Raw genomic sequence first — 11,188 nt, 5'->3', positions numbered from 1 at the left:
GCTGTTCCAACGCAGAGGGAGCTGGAGAGGGAGTTTGGGGTGCAGGGGGTCTGTCTGAGCCCGCTGCACTTGCCCTGAAGCAGCGCTCGGCTTGGGCACCTGCTCCGTGATGCTGCAGAGCTCGTGGTACCACAGGGGCACGGTGGCAGCACGGGGTTCAGGGCAGCCACCTCTCCTGGGTCACCCAGCCTGGGACCTGCCCCGCTCTCCTGCTGACCCCACGAGGGTCCTTCCTGCAGGATGCATCCAGCCTGTGCAGGGCCCAATCCTGCTCGGGCCCAATCCTGCTCAGGTCCACGGGCACGGCACAGGGTCTGACAAGCAGCAGCCGGAGGGGTGGAGGCACGGATGTACTCAAGCCCTGGATGTTGTCCCCATCCCTGTGCCACCCTGTGCCTCAGAGACCCCGTTGGACCCTGTCCCAGCTCAGCGCTTGCTGGTGGCGGGGAGCTGAGCCCAAGGAATGCCACTGGTGCCGCCAGGTGCTCTGTGACATCAGGCAGAACAGGGACGGAGAGGTGGCACCAGGCAGCGAGCCTGGGGGCTGCCCCGCACCTCCTGGGTGCACCCGAGGCCACCGGGGCACTCGCCCAGAGAGTGAATCGCCTGCAGCGTCCCTGGAGCAGGACAGGGGGACACGGCGTGCTGCGGGTGGGGGGGGCCCTGCTCTGCAGCACCCTCTTGCTAGGCAGCCCCTGGCACTGAAGTCACCTCCTGCCTCACCACGGACACAGAGTCCCGGGTCGCATCCTTCCCAGCCGTGCCCTCGGCCACAGCCCCACTGGGTGTGAGACCCCCCCCGTGTGTCAGCGGGTCCCCACAGGTGCCCCTGCTCACAGCGGGGCTGGGACGAGGAGGGCATGGAGCCCTGTGAGCCACCGAAACCCTGTGGCCCCGCAGTCACCAAGGCCCAGTTGCAACCACCACGATGTGGCTCTGCAGACAGTCAGGACATATCTGCCTGCTCCCGACCCCCGTCAGCCCCCAGCAGGACCTCCGTGTCCAGCAGGACCTCCACATCCAGCAGGAGCACCGAGTCCATCAAGAAGTTCACATCCAGCAGGACCCACAAGTAAGCAAGGGGTTGCCTCCTTGGATGGTTTTAAACTAGAGCGGGGTAAGTTTAGATTAGTCGTTGGGAAGAAGTTCTTTCCACTGAGGGTGGTGAGACACTGGCCCAGGTTGCCCAGAGAGGGGGCGGAGGCCCCATCCCTGGAGACATTCAAGGCCAGGCTGGATGAGGCTCTGAGCGACCTGATCTAGTTACAGATGTCCCTGCTCACTGCAGGGGGTTGGACTAGATGGCCTTTGGAGGTCCCTTCCAACCCAACCCATTCTATGATTCTATGGTGGGAGCCCACATTTGCCTGTGTTTCGGTCTTCCCTTCCCTGCTCGTCCTCACGGCAGAAAAGCTGCAGGACAGGAAGGGGAGGGTGACAGAGGATGGTGCCAACATTGCAGGAGGGCTGGCTCGTGGTGCACAGTACTGATAGCCGAGACGTATCCACCCAGGCACGTGGTGCGCAGGAAGGACGTACCGAAGGCAGATAAAGCAATGCAGGTGAGGATGGGCAGCGCTGGGCCCCACACGTATTCACACGACTTCTTTTGGAAGTGTGCCTGCACCCCAAAACTATGTGTCCATCCCACACACACACAATTCCTCATCCCCAGGGACGCAGCTGGGTCATGCCAGGGGCTACACATCCTTACATCCTCCTGGGAAGCACAGGATTTGGCCTGGAGATGGATTTGGCTGCTGCTGAGCACCCTGGTGTGGCACAGTCTGGGGTAGACTCCTGCAGAGGAGCTGGGGACCCTCTAGAGATGGAGGACTGGACCCTCCCAGAGCCCCCCAGATGGGAGCTGCCAGGTCCCTCCTGTTCCCCTCCCTGGGCTCAGCCTGTGCTCAGACAGTGTTTTGATGGTGCGGGTGCTCCCGGCCCCAGACCCCCTCTTCCTTCAAGATGTTACGGAAGGAATGGCAGCCATGGGGCAAGAAGAAGAAGAAGAAAAATAAGTACATGAGCAATGGCCAGGACCAGCCACAGCAGTGTGCCTCAAGGGCCGGCAGTGCCATGGGGAGCTGCTCTGAAGCATCACAGCACGGAGCCCCCGGCCCCCCCACGGCGCCTGTCACACCCCAGAGCAGGTAACGCAGGGACTGTCTGGGGTTGAGCCGGTCCCACCCCTGGGTCTCCCCCCAGGGCGATCGGGGTCCCCACGGCACAGGGACAGGTGCTGGGCAGGGTCATCTCACACGTGTCCATCTGCTCCCTCGGCAGGAAGAGCGTGTCCAGCCTGGGCATGACTACGGGCAATGAGGAGGGAGAAGAGCAGGATGAGGCTGTGCTGGAGCTGGAAGGTAAACCCGCTCCTCCCCATCCCGTTCAACCATGTTTGCTCCATCGTGCTGCTCTGAAATCCTGTCCTGCTTCCATGACTCCGGCACGCTGGAGAAACCAGAGCGGTGCCACGTGCGCGATTTGGGCAGACGTTCATTTCCCATTGAGCTGTGGGATGAGACAAGACCCCTGTTTAGGTAAATTCACCGCCCCTGGATGCAGTGGGCACGGCTGCTTGCAGGATCAGGCCCGTGACCGTGAGGACCAGCTGCTGGGAGTCTGGAGTGGGTTTTTTTCCCAAAAAACTCAAGGCTGTGTTGGTGTGCTGGCTGGTGTAAAGGACTGTGAGCAGCCGGAGGTACCTCCTGGGGCAGGAGCCGGAGGTGGCAGTGGCTCACTGCTCCCCGGCAGAAGCCATTTGTGAGCTGTGGTAACTCCAACCCTGGTGAACCTGCAAATTTCGGGCCACGTTGAGGCTGTTGGTGTTGGGGACCACTAGATGGTGATGTCTGTACGCGGCTCGGTCAGATGCTTGCCACCTTTCTGTGCTGCTTTCTGATCATCTCCCACTGCGGACGGGGATGGATCCTCAGGGGAATTTTCCCCATGGAGGTTTCCAGAGAGCGGGGACATCCCGTAACCCATCCCACAGACACAGCTCCTGCAGCAACACCCCGGGCCGGGGTTCTTTTTTGTGCTACTTTTATTCCTGAAAGCACTACAGTGTTCCCTCTTCTTGGAGCCCATTAACACCTCAATTCCTTTTGTAAACCGATGTCTATTAATAAATCCAAGAATGAGCAAAGCACTTCCTGATGCACCTGGGAGGTGATTTAAGGTGCATTCTGCCCCGTTCACAACCCTGAACTGTGTTTTCCAGGTCTCTAGGAAATTTTCTGAAATGAAACACATTTCCCCATTGATTCTAGTGACGCAGGTCAATGTCGGAGAGGTGAAGTCTCACCTACCCCCGGGGGAAATCCACTTTCCAGAGGAGAATCACCAGGAGGTACTGGAGGACATGGCTGTGGGTGGTGAGTACATCGGCGCTTTGGGATTGTTCAGGATCTGAGGCATCCGCTGGGCAAAAATCTTAAGACTTGGGCAAAAGGAGAAAGCTGGAATTAAAAAAAAAAAAAAAGTCAAAATGCTGACATTTCACAAGATCGCAGAATAATTCAGGTTTCAAGGGGCCTCAGGAGGTCTCTAGTCCAATCCCTTGCTCAAAGCTGGGTCAGCTGAGAGGTCAGACTGGGTTGCTCCGGGATTTATGCATTATAGGATCTCCAGGGCAGTGAAGGAATCGGGGTTAGCCTGGGATGAGAGAGTGCCGCACTCTGGAGAAAGCTTGGACCTCCAGCCTACATCTGGCCAAAAAGGCCCTGGTTTGCGAAGGAGTTTTGGGGTGAGATTCTCTGAAATCACCAAATCCTTTGTGGGTATGAGAGTTCTCGGTGTTATAAACTGCCCTTTTGGTGAGACACGTAAAGCTGCAGCCAAGAGCCTCCCTCCAAGCTCTTGTCTGTATTTTCGGGCTCTCCTTCCTCAAACATATTTTCCCGTTGACTAAACCCCATCTTCCCCCATATCCCAGGGGACACAGTCGACATCCAGGACCCAGACTTTGATGTGGGCAGCACTGAGGTGTCCTTAGCCAGCAAGGAGCTGCAGGAAGCCCTAGGACATGCCGGAGGTGGGGACCGACATTTCCCTCCTTGCCCTCTCCTCCTACATGGCCCCTCCGGCCAGCAACCCAGTGCCAGGGACTCGGGGACGCTGCTGGCTCCCTGCAGCTCCTGTTTGGCCCATGGCTGGCGTGGGACATGCCGTGCGCTCGGCCGAGGTTAAATTCTCTCCACTTCCCTCTTCCCTTTAATCTCACGTTGAATTTTTGCTTTGCCTTCTTTGGCCCAGGGGCCGCACTGGGAACTCTGTGTGTCTCGGCAAGAAATAAATGCCATCCCTCAGCGTACCAAAGGCGAAGGGGGCTGTGTCTGGAGCATGTTACATGTGGTGCAGCGTGTGGAGGGGAGGTGGCGGGTGATGACTGGCCGTGGCAAGGGAATTTGATCTTTCTTGGCCTCGGCATCCCACCCTGCCTGGCGGGGAGGGAGTTTCATTGCATTATTGCGGCTACAGCCCTTTAGATCCTGAGATGGAAAGGGTAGGTGAAAGGCAAAGGAGTCGCTGTTATTATTATTTAAAACATTTTTTTGCCAAGTCTCTCTGCGCTGCCTGCCAGCGCGCAGGGGAAGTTTCCAACACTTTCTTGTTACAGAGGACACAGCCTCTGTGGATACTCTGGGCTCTGACCTGGATGCAGTGGAGACCTGCTTGACCCCGGAGCCGCAGGAGGTGCCCAGTCTCACTGCTGTGGCTGGTACGTCCCTGGCTGCCCTCTCCCTGCCATTGCCAAGGCCTGAAATCTCCCTGGAGAGCCAGTCCCTGCTGCTGGCGAGATGCCCTGCTCCATTCCAGCATTGCCCGGGCTCTACCGTAGGGTTCAAAAGCGACACTCAGGACCATGACTCCATCCAGGGCTCCGTGGCCAGCGAGGTCCACCTGACCAGCAGGGAGAAGCTGGAAGCCGTAGGAAACATGGAAGGTAAGGGAAGGTATCTGAGGTATTTTTCCTTGGAGGAAGCCTAGGAATCTGTGGAAACCAACAGACTAGTGAATCCATGAAGGTGGTGAGGATCTCCATAACCCAAGTTGCTGCTTGTTGACAGCAAATGGGATTGGATAAAAGTCCTTCAGAAGAAAACTCCGGGGCCACCTATCTCGACGAACTGCAAATCTGCTGGTGGTGAAGCTGTGCAGGGAGAGCCAGGGACACACCAGCAGCTGCAGTAGGTTTCCAAAACTTCACTGCAGGTGCTCACTACAGCTGTGTGTCACCAAGGTCAGACAGGCAACACAAATTCCCGTATTCACTCGCCTTCCTTAACACGGGCCCTTACACGTGGCAGTGGCAGCACTTGGGTTGTGCAGCCAGGCTCCCAGTATAGCACGCCAAGAGGATCCGTGTTAAACTCCGACTTCTCATTGAGGGTTCAAACACGCCGTCCCCAAGCCAACTTTCCAACTGAACGCGTTTCCCACCAGAAACCTTAATATTGCTCAGGGCCATCGGAAATTAACACATCGAAGCTGAAGCTGCCGGAAAAATCAAAGCACAACGCTGCTCTCAGCACGCTCCTTGCTCCGTGTTGTAACGCTGGAGCCATGAGGGTGGGAAATCACGCGTGTAGGATGGGCTGCTTGAGACTGACAAAGATTTACTTGACACCTTCTGGTTTCTCTTTCCCTCCTTGTTTCAAGACCCAATTTGTCCACAAGCCACCTCATCTCGCTCTGCTTCCCCCTCGTCGCAGTGGTGGCAGGGTTTTTCCCCTCCCTGCATGCAGGAGAGAATAGTTTCGCTAATGGGCTGAAAAGGTTTTAAATCCTCTGGAGGACAGAGCCGGAGAAAGGCAAAAGATGTTACTAACACTGCTCTTATTTTTATATAACCAATCTCCCTCCTGTCCTGGCTGTGCATAGAAGGTGGTAGCACCCTGCTGACGTGTTTAGGATGGTACTTAAAACACCCACATTTAGAAGGAAAACAATACTCAGAGGGGCTTTTTTATTTTCACAGAGGACAAAGTTGATGTCAGGAGCGAGGGCTCCGTCCTGGCCACCCCACAGATCCATTCAAACCCAGAGGAGCTGAAAGAGGCAAAAGTGAATGGTGGAAATATCGGTGGGAAGGAGCCTCTGGAGGCCTCCAAACCAGCCTCCCACGTGGAGCCAGCTCTTGCCAGCACTAGATCAGGTTGGTCGAGGTTTTGTCTAGCCAAGCCTTGGGTATCTCCTTTGGGACTTGGAAGTCTGGGCATGGCCCAAGGCCCCTTGCCCAGCGTCTCACAGACTTTCTGGGGTGACAGCCAGTACTGAGCCTGGGTCTTTAGCCACACGCGCCATGGACCTTAGTGCTGGGTCACAGTGGTGCAGGGGTGACAGGCTGGCGTGCTGTGATCACAGTTGTGTGGCCATCAGATGAACCAGGTTCTGGATTAGCAGGTAGAGGACAATAACTGTAAGGGAGAGCTTGGTGTGATGTTAATTTTCCCCCTGTGACAAGTCAGCCTTTGGCTATCATGAGACATCATGTTCAAGGGGTAGAGAAAGGAAAACCAGCTTGTCTATGAAGTGTCACCTCCAGGGGTGACAGTTTGTCTCGGAGCCACCTGTCATCCCAGGCGCTGGCTGCTCTGAAGGGAAGGGCAGAGGAAGGGGAATAAAGGACCCCACACATCCACTGCAGGTGGGATAGGCGATCAGAGGCTTAAGTGGCAAGAAGAGGAGATTCAAACTAGCCATAGGGAAGATGCCGTAGCAGAGGACAGGGAATACTGGGAGGGCACAGGATTTCCATTGCTGGATAGCCTGCTGCCCATGAACAGGATGAGACAGTGAGTTGATGCTGTGCGGTAGCACCACAGGGACAGGGTCCTTCCAGCTCTCCTCCGGGGGATGGCTACCGCCTGGAGGGAAGTCCATGAGACTCTCCATTTATTTGTCTTCCCACATTCAGAAAGAATTGCTCCTTCTCCTGGCTGTGCTTCCAAAACCAGTGTGACAGCAAAGCCTCTACCAAAGAAGAGGGTGATAAAACCCCTCCCAAGGGAGACACCCAGGTGAGCATGAAGGTGAAAACCAGGTGTGTGGCACTGCTGCTGTCCCTGGCCTGTTATGTGATCACGTGCGGGGGTCCTACCTTCACGCTCATCCCTACAGTGCTGGGCGTGTTGGCATTGTCAATCTAGAGAAGAAATGCCGAGGCACAGGTGGGGGATTGAGCCAGGCTACTGAGCACCAGCCCCGAACAAGGGTTGTGGGTAACAGAGCTTGGTCCATCCAGCGTTGTGGTGTGGCCAAGGGAGGTTTCCAGGGCTGTTGCCTCCTGGCTGATGCTTCTGCTTCCCCGCACACACCAGGGAGGCCACAGCTGCCCTCTGTCAAAGCTGACCTGAGCTGGGGAAGACGGCTAAGATCCCTTTATGGGTTCTGTGCAGCCTTGAGCAGTTAACGTGAGCTGCCGCACAGCGTTTCACTCCCACCACTGTGAGCGTGGAGCTGGGTGGTGAGCTCTTCTCTGCCAGTCCTTCCACCGCTGGCCCATAGGCCTGGCAGAAGGACCGGCACCTCCAGCTCCAGCTCGCCCCAGCTCCACCAGCAGGAGCTGCGTATCGGTTGGTCTCTTGTCAGGGCGCGCCTCTGAGTTGTCAGCCTGTCCATCTCTCTTTATGCCTGTGTGTGTGGCAGGGACCCCTCACACGTCCTGCAGCAGAGAACTGAGTGTAAAGCAGCAAAGAGCATGGCAAGGAAACAACGGAAAGGTAATGTCACCTTGTTACGGGCTTCCCCCTTGGAAGGCATGTTGCCAGTATGGCCAGTTCGACCTTTAGCTTGGTCCTGCGGCATTGCAGATCCTCCTGAGACAATAACCACGGGTACACACAGGAAGGGACAATCCCCTGTCCCGAGGATTTGGGGACCCAGTGATTGAAGGAAGCATCAATACCCTTTTTGACAGAGAGATAACTGAAGCTCATGAGCGCAGAGCTAGAACTAAACCGACCACTCGCCCTCACATTAAACACAGGCTCACTCTTTGTCTGCCCAGATTCCCCAGCCCCCCTGCACCCCCGGTAGCTGTTTAGAGGTAGCTGCTTTGCCACTGGCAAAGGCACTCCAGCAAAAGCCTCGCTTATGCAGAGATATACGAATTTACCCGATTCTCAGACTAATTGAGCAAGAAATCAGCATCTGAGACCCAGAGAAACTAAGGCCGCTCTACTCAGACAAGACAGTGATCACTCAGTGGGCCATAACAGGCCAGCTCAGGGCTCGCTCTGCCCCCATGGCCAGCCCTCGTTGTGTTTGGCAGTCTCAGGAACCAGGGCAGGAATCCAGCAGTCGCTCCAGATTTTCCTGGCTACAAGAGCAGAGGCCAAACTCTTCTCTTACAAGATGGGGCACAGAAGTAGTAGAAGACCTCACCTTCTTTGGCTAATGATAAGCTTCAGGGAACTGTCCTCCCTGCTAGATACCTAACCAGTGCTCAGAAGAAAATGGGGATGGATCCCCACGGCATAACTTGTCCAGATCTTCCTGCGGGCTGCTGGGATCTCTGGTCCCTTTGAGCTCTGGGAAGGGAAGACAAGGCTCAGTCATGGCTCTGACCGTTCTCCTCCTCTCCAGCCCGTGGGAAAAATGACTTAGACAGCTTTGATTCCATCTATGCCAGAGGAATCGTCTTCTTCAAAGCCTTCTTGAATCTGGTGGAGTTGGCAGCTCTGCCCCAGAGAACTCTGTTTCAGATTATCAGGTGAGCTCTGCAAGATAGAGAAGTCCCCATTTTACCGGGATATTTGTGCCTTATCTAACAAATTATACACAGGGATCCCAAGACTAGATTTCCAGAAATATTTCATACCTAGTTGGACATCTAAAAGCACCAGCCCAGCTCAGGCACCTGCACTACAAAGACCCTGTTGTAAATGCCACCATGTGTCTAGCACACACTTCCGTAGTTTAAATATCCTCACGGACCCTGTCTTTCCAGACACGCGGGTGCACAGCAGGCAGTGGTGAGCTGTGTTTCATGGGACGACGACGCCCTCTTTTGTCTTCTAGTTGCTACCAGCAGAAGCTGAGTGACGGCACTGGCCAAGAAGTCTGGATGGATCGTGACTTCCCCAAGTGTCACAGAAAGAAGAAGCCCCACAAAACTCAGAGAGAGAGTGTTTACTCCATGCCATCCTTCAGAAGTGCTGCCCGCGTCTCAGCCATGAACAAAAGGGAGGCAAGGGCTCACGTGGAGCACCTCAAAGGTAAGGCTTGCACACTGTCACTCCCACTCTGTCCGAAGGGGATGTCACCAGAGCTGTGAGGGTGACAACCTGGCTGGGGCATTTGCCACAGCTGCTTCTGTTGCCTCCTGGCACGTGGACTTCTCCGAAGGGGGAGGACCGGTGCTTCTGGTACTGAGTTCAGCACGGCTCAGGGTCAGCCCTGCGTTAGCACACCTTTGCCAAGGTCATTTCCAAAAGGATCACAGAAAACAGAGCTGGAGCAGGCCTCGGGAGTCCATCCAGCTCAAAACCTTCCCAGGGCAGGATGCAAAATCAAATAGCTGTAGTGGGTTCTGCTCCGGGGGCTCATATGGGTGAAGGAATCGGGCCCCAGAGGTGTCTGTGCAAGGTGGCTGCCCTAAACACCCCACTACAAAGCATCCAGCAGCGAGTGAGCTCTGGGTTACCCCAACACCCGCAGGCACCTCTGCCCCGTGCATTGCTGCAGATACACCTCAACACTGTAGCCAAGGGGTCGGTGTCTTTGCCGCTCTATGCCTGCTGATGCTGGGCAGGCCTGGTGGCAGCTGCTGTGACTCGTGGGTCAGAGTGAGGAATTCAGGACCTATTGAGTCCTTCCCCAGCAAGAGAAGACCATCCAAGAGGCAGCTGGGGGTTGGCCACACAGTCGGTGACTCTGGTTCCCATTTCCCTTTGCCCCATTCAGGCAGCCCCTACGCCCAGGTACCCATCTTCCCGCTGGTTTCTAAACAAGACGCAGCCACACTGGCAAAGCCAAAAGAGGGCTCGCAGAAGGCGGCGAGGCAGAGGAACAAGCCAACCATTTCGTTTGGGAGTCACATCATGCATGAGAGAAACCAGGTGCAGGAGGTGAGAAACAAGCAATTCTTCAGCTGCGTAACAGCACCAGAGGTGTGGGAACAAGCCTGAAAACCTGTGCTTTGTTTAATCAGGCAGCTGCTGCCAAGCCTCCTGTTCACCATAGAAAGCAGACATGCTCCTCTGCTGTCAACACTGAGTGCCCCAACACACCACGTCCTCTGACAACAGCCTCCAACCTCCTCCCAGCCAGCCTGGCCAAGACACAAGCACAAGTGAGTGTGAAACGTAGAGGGAAGATGTGACCTTTTGTCTTACGGGACTGTAATTAGAGCAGAACTAAGCGTGACTGGTCACTCGTGTAACCTATTAATTAGCTGTCTGGTGAATGTTTTACCTAGACACAGGTATTAAAGAGCAATTTTGTCGTAAGTGCAAGGAAAAATGAAACCACAGGTGTAATAATAGCTTGGCTGTTTATTACTGTTAATGGTCAGCATGAATTGGTTATAACCTGCCAGCACCGCATCATAACGAGCCACTGAAGTACTTTTAGTCATGTATGTACATACACGGCACTTGGTCCCACCCGGGCAAAGCTGTGTGATTTCCCCCACCATGGTCCCCTGACTCCTCTTTCAACTTCTCTCCTTCCTCCCAGAAGCCACCAGCAGCCAAGCCGTACAGCCAGAGCCCGGCCCTCCGCCAGCGCCGCAGTCTGCTGGAGCTGTGGCAGAAGATCGGCGGGGCCCAGATCGGCCTGCAGACGGGCAGCGAGTGCTTCCACCAGACTTTCTGCACCTACTCCTGGTCCTGGAATGCCTGCCGGGAGCTGGTGACGGTGACCGACCTCCGCAGACTGGACCGCCAGCTCTGCTGCAGGCGGCGGCCTGTGAGGCAGAGGCGGCGACAGACACTGGGCGGAGGCCGTACTTAGACGCTACTGGCGGCCGGTGAATGCTAGACAACGGCGGCTTGGGCCGGGCCTGCCCCCTCCCGCTGCATGAAATGCGAAATAAAAGCCGGGGAAAGCGTTCTTCTCGCCGTGGTGGCCGTTCCGCGCTCAACACGGGCGCCGCCATGTCTGCCATCCCTCTGAGGCCGCGGCCGCGCGCTTCCCGCCACCGTCCCCACGTGATGGCGGCGCCCCTCACGTGACC

The sequence above is a fragment of the Chroicocephalus ridibundus genome, chromosome 17 (genome assembly GCF_963924245.1).
Source record: "Chroicocephalus ridibundus chromosome 17, bChrRid1.1, whole genome shotgun sequence".
In the NCBI taxonomy this organism is placed as follows: Eukaryota; Metazoa; Chordata; class Aves; order Charadriiformes; family Laridae; genus Chroicocephalus; species Chroicocephalus ridibundus.
Note: the sequence above shows the minus strand (reverse complement) of the source record.